This window comes from Mustela nigripes, chromosome 5 (genome assembly GCF_022355385.1).
Source record: "Mustela nigripes isolate SB6536 chromosome 5, MUSNIG.SB6536, whole genome shotgun sequence".
Lineage (NCBI taxonomy): Eukaryota > Metazoa > Chordata > Mammalia > Carnivora > Mustelidae > Mustela > Mustela nigripes.
The window spans coordinates 103331370-103353183 of record NC_081561.1 but is presented as its reverse complement, the minus strand read 5'-3'; the positions used below and the strand labels follow the sequence as shown (position 1 = coordinate 103353183).

Below are 21814 nucleotides of genomic sequence, written 5' to 3'. Positions count from 1 at the left end.
CCCAGCCATATTCCTTCTTCCATTAAAACATATTTATTGTACTATTATTTCACCCAGCCATATTCCTTCTTCCATTAAAACATATTTATTGTACTATTATTTCACCCATTTCATTATCATTACTATAATTTTCACATAATGAATCATAAGACATCTCATATAATATAAAAGGAGGATTTCTTTTGCAGGGAAGGGTCTCTTGCTCATTGTTGTATCCCCAGGGCCTAGAACAATATCTGGGAAGACAGACACCCCATAATATTTGTTGAATAAATGAACAAATTAAAGACAGTGTCTTCTTTTAAGTAGTGCTAGTTTCTGGCACCTTCTTGTTACTTTGATGTTACTGTTTGGGCAAGGAATAAGCAAACAACTAGATAAACATGACTTTGGCTAGACAACTGAAAACTGATTAGTTTTCTGTGACTCAATTCAGCCCAGGCTATTTCTCAGGCACCCAAGGTCTGATTGTAGTTTGCTCAAAAATGTGTGTACTTATTGTGTGCAGAGGGATTTTTATCTCAACTGGCATCTTCCCTTTTTGTTTAGTGACTAGAAGCCAAAGCATGTTAAAGGCTGGAAGAAATTAGCAACTGTGTAACATCTGAAAGCAAAAGAGTTCATATTTCGGGAGAATGATAGAGTCACTCCTTCTTCTTTACCTTCCCTCTTCATTGCTGGAGATGCTCGGGTTAGACAACAAGTATAATTTGTCAAGATAGACCCTACACGTTACATGATTTCCACCATGTTTAACTCAGCAACAGGCGGGTATGATTAATGATTTTTCCATTTAGCTTTGGAGAATGTTCCATTTGTCACTTGCAGTGTTTTCAGTGGCTTTCCTCCAGAAGTTTATTCTGCAGATGGCCAATAAGACGTGTGACAGACTTGAAGAGAATGTTGCCGGCAGGAATTACCCGAACTATATCCGCTAGGGACTGAACATAAGTTTGTGTCTGCAAGGAATAGGGTTCTGGAGTGATTGGGCCTGTGGAAGTGTCCTATAAACCATGGGAGAGAATTCCCACTTGGTGGGAAAGTACCAGTTGGTGGCAAAATACTTCCATTCTGCTGAGATTTAGTCTGACCTGATAGATTAGTTAGAACGTAAATAAAAGCTAGTTCTGCTTTTGCAGTAGGCCTTAAAAAGGTATGTGACAAGAGAGTAAAAAGTGATCATAAAAAGCCAGTTCCCAAGCACAGTAATTATGCAGTTTAAGAATTATAACTCAATTATGGTTCCCTTTGCTATACAAAGACAAAACCTTCAAGATTTGATGAATTTGGATGCCTTTGGAAATTGTTTTCTGAATTACTGTAGGAAGCACCAGCTGAAACTTTGCTATGAAAATGGGTGTGGGGCACTGTTGCTCTCAGTGGTTTCTCTCCGTTATAATGTGTCTATCTTTTTCTGATGTTTGGTTAACAAGTTCATTCTAGCCAACAATGGGCCCCACCTTATTATAATGGGTTTAGTCCTCAAGAGACATTTTTTCTGCAGCATAACCCAAGACTTCATTTTTAAGTTTCATTGTATTTTTGTTTTTAAAAATAATAACTGCAGAATAACCCACTACTGAGGCATACAATTCCTAAGTGTAATACACATGTATTACATTTCACATATCCCACAAATTTCCTTCCCTCCCCTCCTAGTCATTATCCCTGCAAAGATAACCACTTCCTTCATGAAAGATTCATTTTGCTTACTCTCAAATCTGCATTTTAATAAGGACCCCAAGAAATGCTTCCATACCTTAAAGTTTGAAGAAACACCAATGAGGTTTGGAACAAAAAGCAAAATAGACATCTCTGATCCAGGTCCTTTAAATAAAACAAAGCACAAAATCCATGTGTTTAGATTGATCTCTAGTGTGGTGATCGCAAATCAATATTTTCAATTTCATCATGAAAGCTCTGCAAGGAAATAAAATACAGCTTCGTGCCTGGACTAATATTGATGCCAAATATCAGAAAGGTTCACCCGAAGCCAGACACCTACAAATTCCTGTTATCATAAATAGACCATAATGCTTACTAGACTCAGAGTGCAACTTTATTTGCATGGGGAGGAAATTCAGATTCAGGTCATGTTTTTTTCCCTGTCAGCTGTGGTATATTTTCCTTACCCACTCTAAATCTGTCATTTTCAGTCTGATGTGTAAACTTTATGGTTTACTGTACTGTAATTTTAATATTGAATGCAATCTTATGAGGTTGTAGGTGGTGGCACACCTTTCAATGAATTCAAACAAAGCTATAAATATTAAGATAGGAACTCTCCACATCCACTCTTTATGGGTCACAAAATTTTATTTTTGGTTGAATAAAAAAGGAATGGTATTATCTCACATCTGGTCATCTTTCCTCTGTCCCTTTAGCAATATCTTATCAGTATGATTCTTCAGCATACTGTCAGCAGTCCCTTTTGATTTTCTGGACCAACTTCTGATGGCCTGCCTGCCTGATAATCTATTCATCTCTTCTTGGTTAGCAATGACTACTCAATGCATTTAAATCTGGAACTTCTGAAAGCATCACATCAAATCAATATTTTCTAATTAAATAGACATTTGAACAAGGCTGCATTAAGTTTCTTACATCTCTCTTTGTGGGTTGCAATGGATCTGGCCATTCCCCCGGAGCATCTGAGGTGTGATGACGTTTGATAATGTTTGTCAATGTCTATATGTCAGTATCTATTGGTGATTATCCAAATATTTTCATTATTTGTAGTGCCCATTAGCCTATTCCACAAGAAGGCACAACTTCATTGGATATCAGCGGTCAGAGTTAAGAAGATCCATCAAGTCCTAGCAAAGTTCACTCTCACTCTGACTGACTCCAACAGAGCCTTTGGGATTCATGCAAATGCTATGAGTCAGACCATGTCTGTGCTGTCATAATGACGAGTGAAAATTTTGTGCCCAAAATTTACATTTTGTTCTTACCAAGTAAATCCTATAAAACAAAACTATGACTTATGAGGAAAGGATATGAATAATGTTAATATCGATATTACATATTTATATGGGGTACCTGTATACCTGTGTAGATATTTCTGTTCACTTCTGAGCAGCATTATTCACATTGTGATGCATGAAGTGGACTTATTTTGTTGGGGGGTTTGAGGGTTTTGGGGTTTTTTTTAAGATTTTATTTATTTGACAGAGAGAGAGCAGGGAGAGGAGCAGAAGGAGAGGGACAAGCAGACTCCGCACTGAGTCCAGAGCCTGGCATGGGGCTTGATCCCACCGACCCTGACCTCATGAACCTGAGCTGAAGTTAAGGGTCAGACATTTAACCAACTGAGCCATCCGGTTGCCCCTTGTTTTGCTGTTAATTGTGCCAGCTCTTTGTTCAGTAGCACTAGATTAGCATGAAGCATGTTATTATCAATGCTTTCCTAGAAAAGAAAATTGACTTTGTATTTTCCAATATAAAATAATACAGATGCATTATAAATTATAGACATTGAAGAAAAGTAGAAATAAGAAAAAAATACTTCTATTCACCCATCCATGAATAGTCATTACCATTGCGATATCTTGCCTTCTAAGCTTTTTCTGCCTGAAGTTTTGACAAAGTTGTGGTCACTTTGTAGTCTACTTAATTTCGTTCACTATCTTATCATGATACTCCACATTACTGAAACACTTCATCAACACAATTGTTAACAGTTACATATTTTACTTTGTGAATATAATATATATAACATAGTTTAATTTACCATTTGTTCAATGTTGACAATTAGCCTGCTTCAAATTTTTTTACTACTAGAAGTAAAACTATGATGAACATCTTTGTTTATAAGGCCTTTATATTTCTGATTATTTCCTTTAGATCAATACTCTGAAGAATTTATCAAACATTTTTGTCCCAAAGAATGACACCAAATAACACACCTATCAATAATGCATCCTTTCTGTTCTGTTGTTGATTCAACCCATAACCTAGCAAGCTCCTGTTTAGAACCGTTGTACATGAAATGAGCTATACCCTCCTTAATGGCCAGGCTCATCTAGCAAAGGAACTAGATGGAGAAAAAAAGGGAAGAAAAATAAAGGTGGGGAGGAAGGATGGAAAGAATGAAAAGGAAGGGAGGAAGGAAGGAACGAAAGAAAGAAAAGAAAGGAAAGAAAAGAAGAGAAGAGAGAAAAGAAAAGAGAAGAGAGAGTGTGAGGAGGGAGGCGAGGAGGAAAAGCAGAGTGAAGTAAGAGAGGAAGACAGGTGTGCAGGAAGGCAGAACTTTCATAAAGGAGCCTCAATTTGCAGTTTCCCCAGCCCAAAGGCTAGTTTTCTACACTAGATAGCTCTTCCCCTCCTGCTTCCGATTCATAACTAGAGACTTACTTATGCATACAGCGGGTTCCAAATCTTAAGGTCCAAGGTGTATGAATATAGAAACAGACTTAAAATCAGCCCTCTTTCTCCTTTCACCAGGCTCTATGAGTTTTCACGCACAACATCCCTTTGACTCTCCAGTTAATCATCATGACATAACTGTTATAACCCCAAGTTCACAAATGAGAAAACAAACTCAGAGGCATGAAGTGTTCCCTCCCGCGTCAGCTAGTGAGTGGTAAGACCAGGGTTCTTTTCCAGGTTTTGTGACTCCAATTTTACTTGCTCTAAGGTTTCTATGGCTTCTTGATTTTGACTTGCTTATTTGGTTTCTCGTGTCGCAATTGCCCTGACACTCTTGGATTCTTGCCTGGGCTTTGCTTCTTTAGTCTGGGCTTCTTGCCTAGTTCCTTCAGATTGCCAGTGCCCACATCTCAACCTGTCAATCTGTCAACTTGGTGTTACTGAACTGTGTTCACTTAAGAACTTCCTTTTGGTGTGTTTTAGACAATGAGGAGACTTTATTAGAATATCTAGTGGAGATATATCCCCTTACATGTAACCACTGAGTCCGTGTGCATTTAAAGTTCTGACCTGTTCCTCTGCCATGAGTCTCCTGTGTGCCTCCACCACCATGGTTGGTGCAGGAAATCAGGTTTCTTCCTGTAAATTCCTCACATTTCTGGTTTCTATCCCATTGTGGGAAAAACTGCTAGTGTTGTTTTTTGTTTTTTGGTTTTTGCTTTTTTTAACCAACCTTGTGTCTCATCTTCCTGGAAACATAGAGTATCTTCCCATCTGACTGAGTTCTGGCCATTGGAATGTGAATGAAAGTCCTCTGTGCTACTTCCCAGCCTGGAAAAATCTTGCATGTGCATTTAATTCTTCACACTCATTTTTACCCCCATTGGCTCAAAGCAGACCTTTGAAGCTGCATGCTGAAGACAGCAGAGCAAGAGACAAAAAGAACCTGGGTTACTGAATCATCGCTTGAAAGAGAGCCAGCTACCAACAAGGAAAACCCATTTAGGACTTTACATGAGCAAGAACATCTATCTTGTTTGTCCCATTATACATTTGGGGGTTTATATGTTTCAGCAGTTAGACTATATCAAGTAGTATAGCCATGAACATCTTTGTAAGTTAATTAAGGAGAGCCTCTTTAGTGTTGTGGTTTTCCTATAGAGTAGAATTAAAGACTTTAATTTTTCATTGGGAATTTTCAAAAGGAGTTTGTGTATATTAATGTGCATGTTTGCGTGTATATATCAAATACTTTTGAGGAGCTAGGACTCTTACAGTTCCTTCAGGCTTTTAATCTATAAAACAAATCTCTGTTCTCGATACTTTGCTCTTTTAAAATGCATGTAGTCACAATGCACTCATAGAATCTTATCCCAGGATTGGAAGGGGGACAGATCCTTGTGGAGCAGAATGTCATAACTCTGTCCACCAGGGCAGTCCTAGCACAATGGCAGAAATCTCCAAGGAAACCCAGGTGATCACCTTGTAGGTGTGACCACTACGGCAGAATGGACCTGCTCCTTCTTCCCATTTTAGCTGTCAGCTGCAGAGTGTCACAAGCCTGACAGGCCATTCTTCAGGCTATTGGAGGTATGAAAAAGGATTAATGAAGGAGCTTCGGTAACTTATGAGGGTGTGAGAAGCATAAAAGGAAATTACTTCGGCATTCAAATCCAGAAGATGAGAGGATTTGGGGCTCCATTAACAGAAATAAGGAAGTCAGGAGGAGGAAGGACTTGATCTGAGAGGAAGACGGGTCTCTGCCGGCGGCGATCCTAACGCCAGCCAGCAGCCACTCTTGTTTCACTGAGTAAGTATCCTCTTCTCTTATCTCCACAGGCCCATCCATTATGTTACATGACCTAATTCCTTTAGTTCTGCCTTTGATGTGTGTTTTAGCACACTACTGAGTGATCTCACATGCATTTCGAAGTATTAACATCTTTTGGAGATGTCTTGCCAGAAACGGAAATTTTCCAAAGGGGGGAGAAAAAGCAAGAGGAAAGAAGCCAAGTATAATTTATCTTTATTTTATTTCATTTCATCCTGTTTTTATAGAGGGCACGGATTGCATGGAGCACTGGGTGTGGTGAAAAAAAATAATGAATACTGTTTTTCTGAAAATAAATAAATAAAATTAATTAAAAAAATAATAAATAAATAAATAAAAAGTAAAAAAATGCTAATCAAATATCAGTCTAGTTCTTGGGCTGAAACAAGTCTGTATCATATCTTTTGGCCAGGCTGTAACTACTTCGATAGACCAAATTTCTGGTAAAGAGGCTGAGTCGGGAATCAGAAACCTCCAACAAACAGAAACCCAGGACCAGACTGTCACTGGTGAATTCTACCAAACATTCAAAGATTTAATACTTATCCTTAAACTCTTCCAAAATATTGAAGAGGACGGAATTCTTCCAAACTCATTTTATAAGGGCCACATAACTCTGATACCAAATCAGACAAGGAAACCAGAAAGAAAAGAAGAGGAGAGAAGAGAAAAGAAGAGAAGAGAAAAAGAAAGAAAAAAGAAAAGAAGAGAAAAGAAAAGAAGGAAGGAAAAAAGGAAGAGGAGAGATGGGGTGTGGGGAGAGAGAGGGAGGAAGGAGAGAAGAAAAAGAAAACTAGAGACCAGAAGCTTTGTTGAACATAGATGCAAAAATCCTCAACAAACATAAGCAAACCCCACTCAAGATGACACTAAAAGAAGCATACACCATGATCAAGTGGGGTTTCTGGATTTATTTGTCTCACCAGTTTGTCTGCTCTACTGAGAACAACCATGAATATCTTTGCATAGCAGCATTGCTGATTAAAAAACACCTCACAGGTCAAAGTTAATTAATAAGAGATATTCACTGAAGTAATCCCACTATCACATTAGCTGAGTTATGGGAAGAAACAGACCCTCATGGTTCTGGATAAATGAAAAATTCATTTAAAAAGAAATTTTAGTTTGTTTAATTGTTGCAGCTCTATGTGTTTGCGAGGCGTCCCCACTCTGAGCTGTTTATCTCCAGCAGCCGGTGCGTTTATTCCTTCAGTCATCCTGTTCCTGGGGTCACATCCTGAACCACCATCTCCCAAAACATCTTAACTATCCCACTGATTACAGCCCTCCTCGTTCTAGAAATCATACTCTGCTGCCCTAGATACACGCGATCGTGAAGCTCACTGAATTCCCGATGCTCTGACCATGTCAACTTTCTTGCAGGTCATCAACCACTCCCCCGCTCCAGCCCCCACCACCTCCCTGTCTGAATTCCTTCTGATCCAGCCTAGACTTCATGGTACATCTTTTCAACAAATTTCTCATCCAAATCACTTCCCTTTGTGCCAACCCTGTCAACTGAAGACCCTTCTCAGACCTATCATTTTACCCCCTTTGCTCCTGTGCCCAGGCTCCTGAAGACCAACAGAGAGCACCATACTAAATATAGGCTGCCTCTTACCTCAGCTGGCCCCCCGCCCCAGCTCTCTTTGATGAGCCCTCTTTCCCATTCCTTTCAGTGGCTGCCCCTAACGTCTCCCTCTCCAGGCATCATATCCTGTCCCCAACCTCTTCTCCCTCAGCAGGTGTTACACCTCACAATTTACAGGGAAAAAAAGTAAAAAAAAAAAAAATGTGTCTATCAGGAAAGATCTTTCTCACCCTCCTTTCCCCACAGAAATATGCTTATTGAGAACCGTGCCATCTTTTTCTCATGTCCTAAAGGAAGAAGTAACTTCTAATACTGTCCCTCCATCTGTGCTTTAGATCTTATCTGCTCTCAGTCGCTCAAGGTCTTTATACTCTGTGTGACCTCGTCTCTTCCCTGCCTCACCCTCTCAACTGCATCCTTCCTTCAGCACCATATAAATATGTTCACCTTTCTCCTAGTTCAGAAAGAACCTACATTTGGCCTCTCCTCCCTCTCTGCCCTCTCGCGCACCCTTCCCATAGGACTCGTTTGTACTCCGTCTCCACATCCCCTTTTGCATCTCTCAGCCTTTTGCAGTTTGCTGCTACTTTAACCACACTGTTGAAATCACTCTTGCTGAAGCCATTTCAATGACTTCCAGGTGTCTACATTTAAAGGTGTCTAAATTTATTCTCTTACTTGACCTCCCTGCAGTATTTTATGCTCTTGGGCAATCCTACCTCCCCAAGTGCTTTCTCCTGATCGTAGAAAAATGTCCTCCCTGTTCCTCCTCTAACCTCTCTCACCAGTCTTTCTAAGTCTGCTTCCTGGACTCTTCTTTCTATCCATGTCAAAAAAAAAAAAAAAAAAATGTTTAAAAACAGATTGGCTGGCATCCCAGTGAATTTCTGGGCTGAGCTCAACATAGCAAGGCTCCATCATGACAATATCGTATACGTTGTGGCTGCCAGCACACGGGCCTTTGGGCTGTAAGAGTCTATATACCATAATCACAGATTTGCTGGCAAGGTCAATTTACAGCGAGTCATATAGGGTGCTATCAGTTGCCCTGAGGAGGAGGAAGGGGATCTCATGGCTGTATCAAAGAGCAGTTCAATTTGGGCACATGTACACTTACATGCATCTCAGGAAATACGCGTTTCCGAGATGTGGCAATGGCCTGCTTCTTCTTCAGTCATAAAGCACTGTGCACTTGCATCCGAGGCTGGTAAACGTTTTGATCTGTGAGCAAGACACCTGCAAAATTGGTGACTGGCTGCTCTGAGAAGCTGCAAGATTTGTGCTTCCGCAGACTCCTCCGTACCACCCAGATGGCACACACACCCACCCGGCCCCAGAACTCCTAAAAGGAGAGACCACGTGACTGAAGCTGACATCTGTTCCTTTGTCATCGCTCTCTGGCAAGGGACTAGCAAGGAAATGTCTTCTCAGGAGAGCTCTACACTGCAGTGGCCTATAACCTTCATCTGTCTCTCTCAGCAGCTGTCTTCACTGTCTCTGGGAAAAGGCTTGAGAAGATCATCTAATGCTGCTGGATGGCCAGTGCTTGGTAGTGGTCAAGTGCAGAACTTGTGGTTGAATTTAACTCTTTAAAAGCTAAATTTGGGGGTGCCTGACTGACTCTGTTGATAGAGTACTTAGGGTCATGAGTTCAAGCCCCGCATTGGGTGTGGAGCCTCCTTTAAAAAAAAAATTGGGGTTGGTGCCTGGGTGGCTCAGTGGATTAAGCCTTTGCCTTCGGCACAGGTCATGGTCTCAGGGTCCTGGGATCGAGTCCTGAGTCGGGCTCTCTGCTTAGCGGGGAGCCTGCTTCCTCCTCTCTCTCTTCCTGCCTCTCTCCCTACTTGTGAGTTCTCTTTCTCTGTTGAATAAATAAATAAAATCTTTAAAAAAACATTTTTTTTAAATTAAAAGCTGACATTGGCTGACTCTAAACATGTATCAAGACAAGCTTTTGTCTTTGTTTCTATTCATTTTTAAAGAAGTGAATATGGGGGCACCTGGGTGGCTCAAATGTTTAAGCATCTGCCTTTGGCTCAGGCCATAATCCTAGGGTCCTAGGATTGAGTCCCACACTGGGCTCCCTGCTCAGTGGGGAAACTGCTTTTTCTCTCTCCCTCTACCTGCTGCTCTCCTGCCTGTGCTCTCTCTCCCTGTCAAATGAATAAATAAAATCTTTCAAAAAAACTCTTTAAAAAAGTGAAGATGTAGGAAAAGAAACACTAATAGGAGAGACTTTTAGGAAATAAAGTTACTAAAAACTTAAAGAAATTTTCCCAAATTCTTGGAAACTTTATTATCTGTGATTCTACTTCCTCAAGGGAAAATCATTTTTTTTTGAAGATTTTATTTATTTATTTGACATAGATTACAAGTAGACAGGCAGGCAGAAAGATGGTGGGGGGAAGCAGACTCCCCACTGAGCAGAGAGCCTGATGTGGGGCTCCATCCCAGGACCCTGAGATCATGACCTGAGCCGAAGACAGAGGCTTTAACCCACTGAGTCACAAGGTGCCCTGGGAAAATCGTTTTTAAGTGGCCTTTGAATAGCCATTAATTGAATGGGAGAGCTATATGCGTAAGGGCAGAAAGTGCATAAAGGCTTTGATTTCATCAGATAATGAGGGTGAAAGACAGACGGTGTGGGCTCACCACTTGGCTTTGAAACACACCTGCTGGATGAGCTTGAACAAGTTACTTATTATCTCTCTGCCTGTCTACTCATCTGTAAAATGGGGATAACTTCTGTGCCCAGGTGCACGATCTCTCCGGCAGCTGCCCTGTCAGTACATGCGATGCTATGCTCAGCACCATGCCTGGCACGTTGCAGTTGCTCAGGAAGTGAGAGGTGTGCTGTTATTGTTACAGCAATTGTTAGGATGCTGACTTCTCCTGATGCAAAAGGAAGTCAAATCTAAAAACAATTTTTAAAAAATAAGTGCATCATGTTGAACCTAAAGTAAGAACAGTCGTAAAAACTCTTAATAAAATCTTTAAAGCAGAAACTTCTATTCACCTTGTATATTTATGTTACTCTCCTAACACACACCCCCTTAGAATGGCCTAAGACATTTTGAAAACTCTATTATTCAGTAAGCAAGAAAATGCCAAGAATCCAAAATCTGTCTAGATGAAATAAATGCATTCAATGCCCTCTCAGAAATCTGTATTCTCACAAAAAGGATGAGAAAAGACAGCAAAACTCTCTCTCAAATTTATTAGTCTCATTAGTCTCTCCTGATTTCTTTTCTTTACTTTTTTATTTTTGGCATAAGGACAAAGGCTTTAGTCTCTCTAGTCAAATTCTAGAGCTTTAATGGTAACAAATATGGTGACTGCACTCACTCTGTGCCTACCATTGTGCAGAACACTTGGGATGGTCTCTGCTGTTATGAAGCTTAAAGTCAAATGTGGTCCTTAGAAATGGGATCTCAGGCTATTTTGTCAATTGTCAGTATTGTCTATGTTCATCTCTTAACATTGTATATTAAGTTAAAATGGGCATTTTGAAGCTTAAATTATAGTAGCATAAATATTAAATACTGGAATCAAGAATAAATGTCAGTCTCTTTGCATTTGTTTTCATTTTTTTAATCGATCAAATGTCTATATTCCTAGGAAATGTGAAAGTATAGTCCAGATAGTAATTATCTTTTTCAGAGATATTTCTTTTATATAAAATTAGAAAGCAGAATACTCTTATCCTTATAGCTCTTACAGAACAGTTCTGATAAGTGTTTTGTTGGGTTTTTTTTTGTTTTGTTTTGTTTTGGTTTTTTTGGTTTTGCTGGAATCTAAATGCATTACTTTCAAATTGGGAGCCAGTGGAACATAAAAAAAGTCCTACCAAACAATTTATACTTCAGATTCATCAAGGTAAAACATTTCCAAATAGAGTTTTTTCAAGAAGAAAGCATATTCCACAATATGCGTCACTGTGTTTCTTTTCTTAACTGGAATAAACTAGATATTGACAACTTCATCTCTAAGAAATCAATTACAAATACAATTAAAAAAAAGTCCCCTATTTCTAATACGTCTTTCATCATATTACATGTAACCCATGACAGACAAACGTCATTAATAATCACAACTATGTAATGTCACAATCATCCAGGTGGGTACCCACTTCATTAAATTAACAAATATTTACATAATCCTCATAATGGTCTGGTATGATAAGCTGCATCTTCCTTTATTCTATACAATGGCAAAAAGGAGGTATTTTAAACATGGTGTATGACATAATAATAGGTAATATTTATTTATTTATTTTAAGATTTTATTTATTTATTCGACAGAGAGAAATCACAAGTAGATGGAGAGAGAGAATCACAAGGCAGAGAGAGAGAGAGGGAAGCAGGCTCCCTGCTGAGCAGAGAGCCCAATGCGGGGCTCAATCCCAGGACCCTGAGATCATGACCTGAGCCGAAGGCAGCGGCTTAACCACTGAGCCACCCAGGCGCCCCTAGGTAATATTTATTGATTGCTTACTTAATAAAGTACTTTCCTTGTATCAATTCATTTAATCTTAATAAATCTCACTGATTATCCCCATTGTAAAGTGGAGGAAACTGAGGCATGGAGGATTAAGTAACATACCCACAATGACACAGACACACTAAGAAGAGTCAGAGTAGGGGCTTAACTCCATCACCTGGCTCAAGGTCCTGTTCTTGGCCCTCACACCATATTCTCATATAGCAGTCTCCTTCCCAAAACAATTTGCTGCTGTCTCTATTTGCTAAAACATAAAAGTTTTTCTTCCATATTTTTAATCCTAAGAAAAATGTTCAAAAGTATGACCTGCTTCTGTGTCTCCTATCAAGTAATAATGGTTCTGGTGTTCCGGACATTGATTTAGGTGCTTCTTTTTATCTCTAGGTTCTTTGAAAGCACCTATCATTATAATGCCTATGCACTCAGCCAAATATATGAGACATGCTTTAAAGAAGAGAGATAAATTTCCCCCAGTCTCTGTTACATTTTAACAGTGTGAAGAATAATGCAGTGGACAGATAATGGAGTAAGGCAAGGGATTGTGGGAGGAGGCTTCTTTAATGTTTTTTGGCTGAATCACCAGATAAAAACTTGGACCCTGGCTACCCTGGCATAGATTTCTAAATCTTAGACCAAAAAGACAGAAAAATAATAGTAACACTGTGGGGCAATAGTATATTCATCTATAGTATATTGAATAGTTGTGTATCTATACATCTGTATCTATATAGTTGTATATCTGTACACCTATAATATATTGCATATATTGCATTATTTTAATAGTATATATACATCTAATCCATGAGATTTATAGTGGAGGATTAAGCTAAATGTTAAAGTGTTTTAATTAGGTTTTCTTGTACTTCCAATAATAACTATTTTTGGATAAGATGCACAGTGATTCTTCCTTACAATGAATTCCGTAGTATAGAACAATCAGAACACTGCTAGAAAAGGAATCTGTTGTTTACACATCAGTTACAACTGCGTAAATGATCAGTGAAACAAAATGCCATGTATAAAGATACTAGAAACACATCAAGATGAAACCTAACTCTGTGTTCTTATGTTTTCACTTTCTTCTGAGTAGCTTCCTTTCCTAGTTTATTTGCTTGTAAATAATTTAGTTAATTTAACAAATTTAGTTTCATTGGGTTATGTTTTCCCTAAGTTGGGAGTGAATGGGGGCATATTCAGCCCCATGTTCAGGCTCTGCCCTGGTGGGAAATCTCTGGGGTAGGAGTCATGGTTGTTTATCACTCTCACTTACCACAGTTTGTCAGGCTTCAAGTCAGCAGCAGAGAGGTGAGAATTTATCTCACAAGGCCCTGTCTTACAAACTCCTGAAATTGTTAATGCTAGTGGCAGGATGCCAAGGAGCAGCTGGTACCCTGGGGAGAGGCAAGGAGCTTCCCATTTAGAAACGGCTCTGTAGATCACCCCCAAAAGCCATTTTTCCTACACTGCCATGAAGGGCATGGACAGAAACCAAGGAAACTGTTTAAATTCATTCTTGGTTCCAAATGTCAGTTTTGGTGACATATTTTGAAAGAAGAAAATTAATTGTAATTTAAGTTCAGTTACTTAGAAGATAAGAAATTACAAAAGAAGTGTGATAATTTGGGGCGCCTGGGTGGCTCAGTTATTAAGTGTTTGCCTTCGGCTCAGGTCATGATCCCAGGGTCCTGGGATTGAGTTCCACATTGGGCTCCCTGCTTGGTGGGGAGCCTGCTTCTCCCTCTCCCACTCCTCCTGCTTGTGTTCTCTCTCTCACTGTGTCTCCTTCTGTCAAATAAATAAAATCTTAAAAAAAAAAAAAAGTGCGACAATTTATATTACTGAAATACCTTTAACATTCAGAATTTAACGTACTTTTCCAGAGCACCCAGGTGGCTCAGTGGGTTAAAGCCTCTGCCTTCAGCTCAGGTCTTGATCTCAGGGTCCTGGGATGGAGTCCCACATCGGGCTCTCTGCTCAGCGGGGAGTCTGCTTCCTCCTCTCTTTCTCTCTGCCCGCCTCTCTGCCTACTTGTGACTTCTGTCTGTCAAATAAATAAATAAAATCTTAAAAAAAAAAAAAAAAAACTTTTCCTTCCTGAAATGAATATAGTTCCTATTGCCCAGAGAGATTTGTAGCTTAGTGGTTCTGGACTTTTTGATCTTACTTATGCTAAGTAAAATCCACTGTGCCTGATACTTATTAAAAATATAAAGGACAACAACATTTATTTGTGAATACGATAATATTAACACAGAATCTCACCTTATATTGCTCCAAAATATATGTAAGAAAAAGTTAACTTGAATTAACAGTGTACTTATGAAAAGACTTCCTGAAAGGTGGACCTTTCACTTCTAAATCCACTTTCACCATTCTTACAAGGTACCTTGATTATAATTGGAATATTCTATTGTTATTTAATCTTTATTTTCTTACAGCATTTGTGTTCAGTCTTTTTGAATAACATTACGTGATAATAGCACTTCATATTAATCCTCAAAGTGACTGTAAACAATCAGTAATGATGGAGATTAGTGATGCTGATTTCTTTTTGTTACTGATGTTTGACTAAAAGCAAAATACAATAAAAGAAGGCTAGTAAGATACTGATCCTGAATAATGATTTACCTTAGACATGGTTTTGTTGGACATTTCTGTCTGAGAGAAGACTCATTTCTATATCGAAATGTCAGTCCTCACAGTACTGACTTCACAAAAAGTCATTATTTACAACTTCTGTACAGTTACACTCTACCCAAAATTATACCATACTGTTCAGTATTATAACTACTTTACTCTGATATGTTTCTATCTTCCTTAGTCTTATTTTTACCTAAGCTTTTTAGTTACTAAAAATGTAAAACTAGGATCTTTATTTCTAAATCAAATCTGCAATCAATAACTATCCAGTTTATATAGTTATTTTTGAAATCTATAGCCATATTCATCACTAAAAATAGTATTTTATTTTTATTTTTTAACTTTTAAAGATGTATTTATTTATTTTAGAAGAGAGAGAGGGATGAAGGTCAGAAGGAGAGGGAAAAGGAGAGAATTTCAAGCAGGCTGTCCACCAAGCATGGAGCCCAGTGCCAGGCTTGATCTCAGGATCCTGAGGTCATGATCCGGGTGGAAGTCAAGAGTAGGACATTCAACCAACCGAGCCACCCAGGTGTCCCTAAAAAATAGTATTTTAAAAGACACTGCTGTGTCTCAGTGTCTGATCTGATAGCCTTTGATGTTCTTCCATAGTTTATGTGAAAACCTAGAAAGCAAGGGATGCTGCTATAAATAAAATTGAGAAACCTAAGTCAGAGAACTTGAGCTCTTATCCTAAGTTTGTCACTTAATAGCATTGTGACATTTAGAGAAATCCATTTTTCTATTTATAGAACTGGAATAATACATCCTGTCTCCTTGAGTTGTTTGGAGGGCTTATGAGCTATGATTCATTAAGTGGCCAACACCAAGCATGACCTCAAATAGATGGCCAATGCATGTTCCTTTTCCTTCCCTTATTTGAGTCCCAGTTTCCTCATCTGTAAGTCAACAATAGTAACACCATGCGAGTTCGGTGGAGTACTAGAGCTGGATTATACCAGTCCTGAGAGCTACTTGCTAAACCCTTAGGAACTTTGCAAGCCAGTTTTTAAACACAGCCAATAATTAAGATTAAATAATAGAAATTTACAATTAAATAAACTATATTAAAACACAAAGGTAGTATATAATCAAAGTGGATTATTTTGATTATATACTGCCTTTAGGTATTATAGGTATTTTGCTATTGCCTGTGTTCTTTAGGTTATTTAGGTATAGAGTATCTATGTGGCAAAAATACTATATAAAGGACACCACGTTCAGTGAAGTCATCATATTGGAAGCTTGGAAACCAGCTGCATTGGGAGTATTTACAAAGCAGAAATTATCAAACTATTTAAATCTGAGATTTTTTTTTTTTTCCTAAGAGAGCTGATTGCTAACATTTATCAGCACCATAGATATCTAACTGGGTTTGAAATGGAAAAGCCCTCCCTACATACAGATAATTGTAGGGGTTCCTTCTAAGTTTAAAGCCTAATATTCCCATAATGTTGAAAACATTGCATAACAAGACAAACATGCTGTTGGTGATCATGGAAATAACAGTTAATAGTAGGTTGACTGTAAAGCTTGCAAGGAAGTAGCCCTGGAGATTGGGTATGAAGATGATTGGATCCTTCGATTTAAAGAGATTTAAACATACGACCATCATCATTTGGTAGGCATGCATTTCAGGAAGTAAACTCTGCAAATAGCCCTAAATATCATTTAGTCTCTCGTTCTAATTATAATCTGTAATTTAGTAGCTCCACTTTTAGAAGAGACATAACAATACCTGCATGTTCATTCTTTACAGTGTTATGATGTACATTTATAAGATGCCTTGTTGATTTAAAAAAAAAAAAAGCCAGTGAACTTTGTAAATGACTTTTTTTCTGAAGTCAAAGGTGTTTGCTCCCGAAAATTTACTTTAATTATTTGAAGCCATGATATTTACCAAAAAGTGGTGGGGTAGGTCTTATTCAAAACTTCCCGGAAAAGAAAAAATGAAACTTTTAAATACATGCTAGCAGTGAGGTATTTCTATATATGTATTTCATTTGTTATTTGAAATATTTTTTCTTGTTAGTGCAGTTAAAAAGAGCTCTAAAATCCTATAAAACTTGGGGTGCCTGGGTGGCTCAGTGGCTTAAAGCCTCTGCCTTCAGCTCAGGTCATGATGCCGGGGTTCTCAGATCAAGCCCCACATCGGTATCTCTGCTTGGCAGGGAGCCTGTTTCCTCCTCTTTCTCTGCCTGCCTCTCTGCCTACTTGTGATCTCTGTCTGTCAAATAAATAAATAAAATCTTTTAAAAAAAATCCCATAAAACTCTACTTTGAAGCAGCTATTTGCAGCTGAACTTTTTTTCATTTTCAGGTAACAAGTTGAGTCTGCTGAAAAAGCAGTCTCAGCATGCCAACTTTGAGAGAATAAAAAATGATAAATTTTAATGTTTGGGAAGATACTATAAATTAGCCACTTTGAAAATAAAATCTGGAAAATATAAAGAATTAAGAAAAAGTTAATATTTGAATAATATTTCCAGCAATGGTTTTTTTTTTTTTTTCTCTTATGTTAAAACTCATTTTACTTATCCAGGAGACTGGCTTCTATTACAAATTACCTTATCATAAAGAAAGTTATTCTAACCTAATTATGTAATTTTATCCTGATTATGTAAAATAGTATTTTATTGAAAAAATTTTCTTCTAAAATTTATATTTGCTTTTAAATTATTAAACTATTTTCCTATCTACATTTTTCTAGATTAGTGCATAATGTTCTTTTTTTTATTGAAGTATAGTTGACATACAGCATTATATTAGTTTTGGGTGCACAGCCTAGTGATTCAACATTTATACATATTATGAAGTGATTACCTAAATAAATCTAGCTACTATTTGTCACCATACAAAATTGTTATGTACTATAAACTATATTCCTTATGCTGTACATTGTATCCCCATGTCATTTTTTTAATAACTACTAGAAGTTTATACCTCTTAACTCCCTTCACCTATTTCACACATTTCCCTACCTTCATCCTCTCTGGCAACCATCAGATTGTTCTCTGTATCTATGAGTGTGTTTCTCTCTTGTTTTGTTTTGTTTTTTAGATTCCACATATAAGTGAAATTATACCAAATTTGTCTTTCTCTATCTGACTTATTTAACTTAGCATAATATCCTCTAGGTCTATCCATGTTATCCCAAATGGCAAGATTTAATTCTTTTTTATAGCTGATTAGAATTCCATTGTATACAATTACTACATCTTTTTTATCTGTTCATCTCTCAAAAACATAGACCGTAAACTCTTAGACATTACTCTGAGCCATAGTTTTTGGATATGACTCCTCTGGCAAGGACAACAAGCAAAAATAAGCAAATGAGGGGCGCCTGGGTGGCTCAGTGGGTTCAAGCCTCTGCCTTCAGCTCAGGTCATGATCCCAGGGTCCTGGGATCGAGCCCCACATTGGACTCTCTGCTCAGCGGGGAGCCTGCTTCCCCCGCCACCGGCCCCGCCCATACACACACACTCTGCCTGCCTCTCTGCCTACTTGTGATCTCTGTCAAATAAATAAATAAAATCTTAAAAAAAAAATAAGCAAAGAGACTATATCAAACCAAAAAGCTTATGTACAGTGAAAGAAAACACTAATAAAATGAAAAGACAACTTACTGAATGAGAGAAGATATTTTGCAAATGATATCACTGATAATGGGTTAAGATACAAAATATATTTTTAAAAACCCACACAACTCAACATCAAAAAAATAAACAATCCAATTAAAAAATGAGCAAAAGGTCCAACATTTCTCCAAAGAGGACATAGAGATAGCCAAACAGGCATATGAAAAGATGCTCAACATCACTAATCATCAGGCAAATGCAAACCAAAACCACAAGACATGTCACACTTGTCACAATGACTATTATCAAAAGACAAGAAATAATAAGTGTTGTCAAGGATGTGTAGAAAAGGGAAGCTTTGGTGGGAAAGCAAAATGGTGCAGTGACTATGGAAGACAGGAGGGAGGGTAGTCAAAAATTAAAAATAGAACTACCATATAATCCAGCAACTCTAGTTTGGGATATTTTCTGCAACGAAAATGAAAACACTGATTTGAAAAGATATATACATGCCTATGTTCATTGCAGCATTATTTACAATAGCCAAGATATGGGAGCAACATAGTGTTCTTCATGACATTGTAATTATGAGATTAGGTTTGGTCTCTATTGCTTACTGATCATGAATAAATTAATATAATTCTTCCAATTATTTTCTTGTAGTCATAAAAACTAGGAAAACAGTACCTAAGGAGCAGTTCTAAAAACGTTTTTATCAAGCAAAAGTTGATTTTTTACAAATGTTCCTACTGAAGATGATCTAGGATTTCTTCTCACACTCAAGTGTATTTAGAAAACTAGTATACCAATATCATACAAGAGTTCAAAATTCCATCAAGGGAGCAATCCTCATTAAGATCATTTTAAACTTTGACTAAAACATAGACCTTAAAAATAAATGAAGATCCATAACTGAAATTGGTTGCATTACATACATGAGACTGTGTAAACAATCTATCCAAATTGTAAGGGATGTTGAAGGTAGATTTAGGAAAATTTAGACAGACTTCAACTCTTACATGAAATGAAGAACATTTAGAAAAAGGTACAAGATGTTTAGAATGCCTCAAATCTACCCCATTTGCCACTGAGTACAAAGAATGTGTTCACCCATTAGAAAGCAAGACACACATTATACATGCTCCTTCCACTTCAACATGTACATACATCATATTCCAGTGAGGATAGGAGTTGATGGAGAGATGCCCTACCCTTTGTTCTTGGAAGACAATTCTGTGGTACATTTTACACATTTCTCCAAAGGTCCTCAATGCAAGAACGCTCCAGTTGTCCACAGTTGTAATGAACTCAAAAATAACCTTTAAGAATTTCTCTTCTTTCTCTGCCTCATGCTCTTTCACTCTAGCTTCATGGATCATGCTGCAAATTAACAATCTGTACCTGAGTCCTTAGCACAGGCTTTGTGGCTTTGTTTTCAGAGAAACCCAAACTAAGACTACTACTTCCCATTCTTTGGCTTCTTTATACTTTTATTCACCCTTTAAGACTTAGCTCAAATATTACCTTCTCAGAAAAGCCTTACCGGACTGCTCCTGATTTAGATATCTCTTTTATTATAATATTATTATAATATTATATGAATATTGATGAATTGTAGTCTTTCTTTCACCATCAGATTGCAGCCCAGCCCCCCACCTGGATATAAATTAGGACACTTTCCTTATTGCATTTGCACCCCAATGCCTGGTACATGGTAAGCTCTCAATGTATATGTGTTAAATGGGTGTCTGAATGAATTTTAAAGAGAATAAAAGGAGAAGAAAGAGGAAGAAGAAGAAAATAGACTTCTCTTGCTAACATAAAATAGATTAAGATTTTGTGCCTGATTATCCCAAAATGTGGCTCCCCATAACTAATAGACTTTATCTCTTATTTTTGGCTTACAAACCCAGCACCTAAAATAGACCTGAAAAAAAGCTTCCATATCTTAATTCCTGAAAGAAAGGTAAAGGACTTGGTAAAGTGAAGGTGTCTGAGATTTTTTCAGCACCATCAGGAAAATAGACCTATCTTCTTAGCTACTCCTACTAGAAATTATTGGTAATTCTCCTTGATAGATCATTCTCAGGAACAAGAAAAAAAAGGCACAAGGTTACACTTGGAAAGTTATTCATACCTACAACAGGAGTGGTAGCAAACCCTGGAGTGGTGGAGCAAAACTGAAGCCAGGAGTGAATGAATCCTGTGCTGTGACAGGTGGGGTATACAAAGACAAACTAGAGTTCTGCAGTAATAGCTAAAGAAGGGGTTCACCACTGTGATGCAGAGCTGTGGCTGCCATGGTGAATAACTGATGTGTGGTGAGACAGACGGAAACCAATGGCACTTACAAATGACACTATTAAGAACACTAGAAGATTATCCGTTTACTTAAGGACAAAGGAAGAAAAGGAGGGAATTCAGTCTTTCCTGAAATAATCAAGTTAACTAGGTATGCAAGTGTGACAGCTGACTTTTTTTCTGATATGGAAACTTTTAAATTAGGAAAAGAGAAGATATGCAGTATAAATGTAAACCTTCTACATCAATGTATTAGTTTTTAACCAATTAATGACACACAGTATCAGCTTATGAATATTAACCAGTATCTTGAAAAAAATAAGTTAAAATGGAATAGATTCAAGTAGAAAACATCAGAGGAGTTACATACATGATGATGTAATTGAGTTTTTGTCTATCTTCCTTTAAAGAATACTGATTTTAACAATCACCTACAGACAAGATTATCACAGATGGCCATTGTGGAGGTCCAAAAGTCCAGCAGAGAAGTTCCAGCACACTGTGGAGAAAAAAAAAAAAAATCCAAGATTGGATGTACCGAAAAGGGTAAGAGGAACAGTCTCACTTTACCCCAACATTCTGCAAATCTGACCCCACATACCCTACTGCTTGGCTGGCTGCCTGAACATGCTTCAAAGGTGGCAAGTGTGAGCCTCTGCAGATGGCAAGCTTTGCAGGTGAGCACATTGCAGGAAAACTAACCTGATACTGTAAGAGAACGTGCTTGACAATTCAGCACCATCATATTGAAAGCATTGGGAGTTCTTCTTTTTTTTTAATTTTTTTTATTTTTTTATAAACATATAAAGTATTATTAGCCCCTGGGGTACAGGTCTGTGAATCGCCAGGTTTACACACTTCACAGCACTCACCATAGCACATACCGTTCCCAATGTCCATAACCCCACCACCCTCTCCTTATTTCCCTCCCCTTGGCCCCCTCAGTTTGTTTTGTGACATTAAGAGTCTCTTATGGTTTGTCTCCCTCCTGATACCATCTTG

The 21814-nt window shown here is 37.9% G+C and overlaps 1 long non-coding RNA gene across 1 annotated transcript; it reads right to left on the bottom strand.

The window, feature by feature from the left end:
* Positions 1-786: 786 nt before the first annotated feature.
* LOC132017433 (uncharacterized) lies at positions 787-21305 on the bottom strand. The gene is made up of 3 exons (XR_009404278.1): positions 21248-21305; positions 1760-1827; positions 787-860 (listed from the first exon to the last, which is right to left on the bottom strand). It is a non-coding gene; the product is annotated as an uncharacterized LOC132017433 (long non-coding RNA).
* Between the last annotated feature and the right edge of the window lie 509 nt (positions 21306-21814).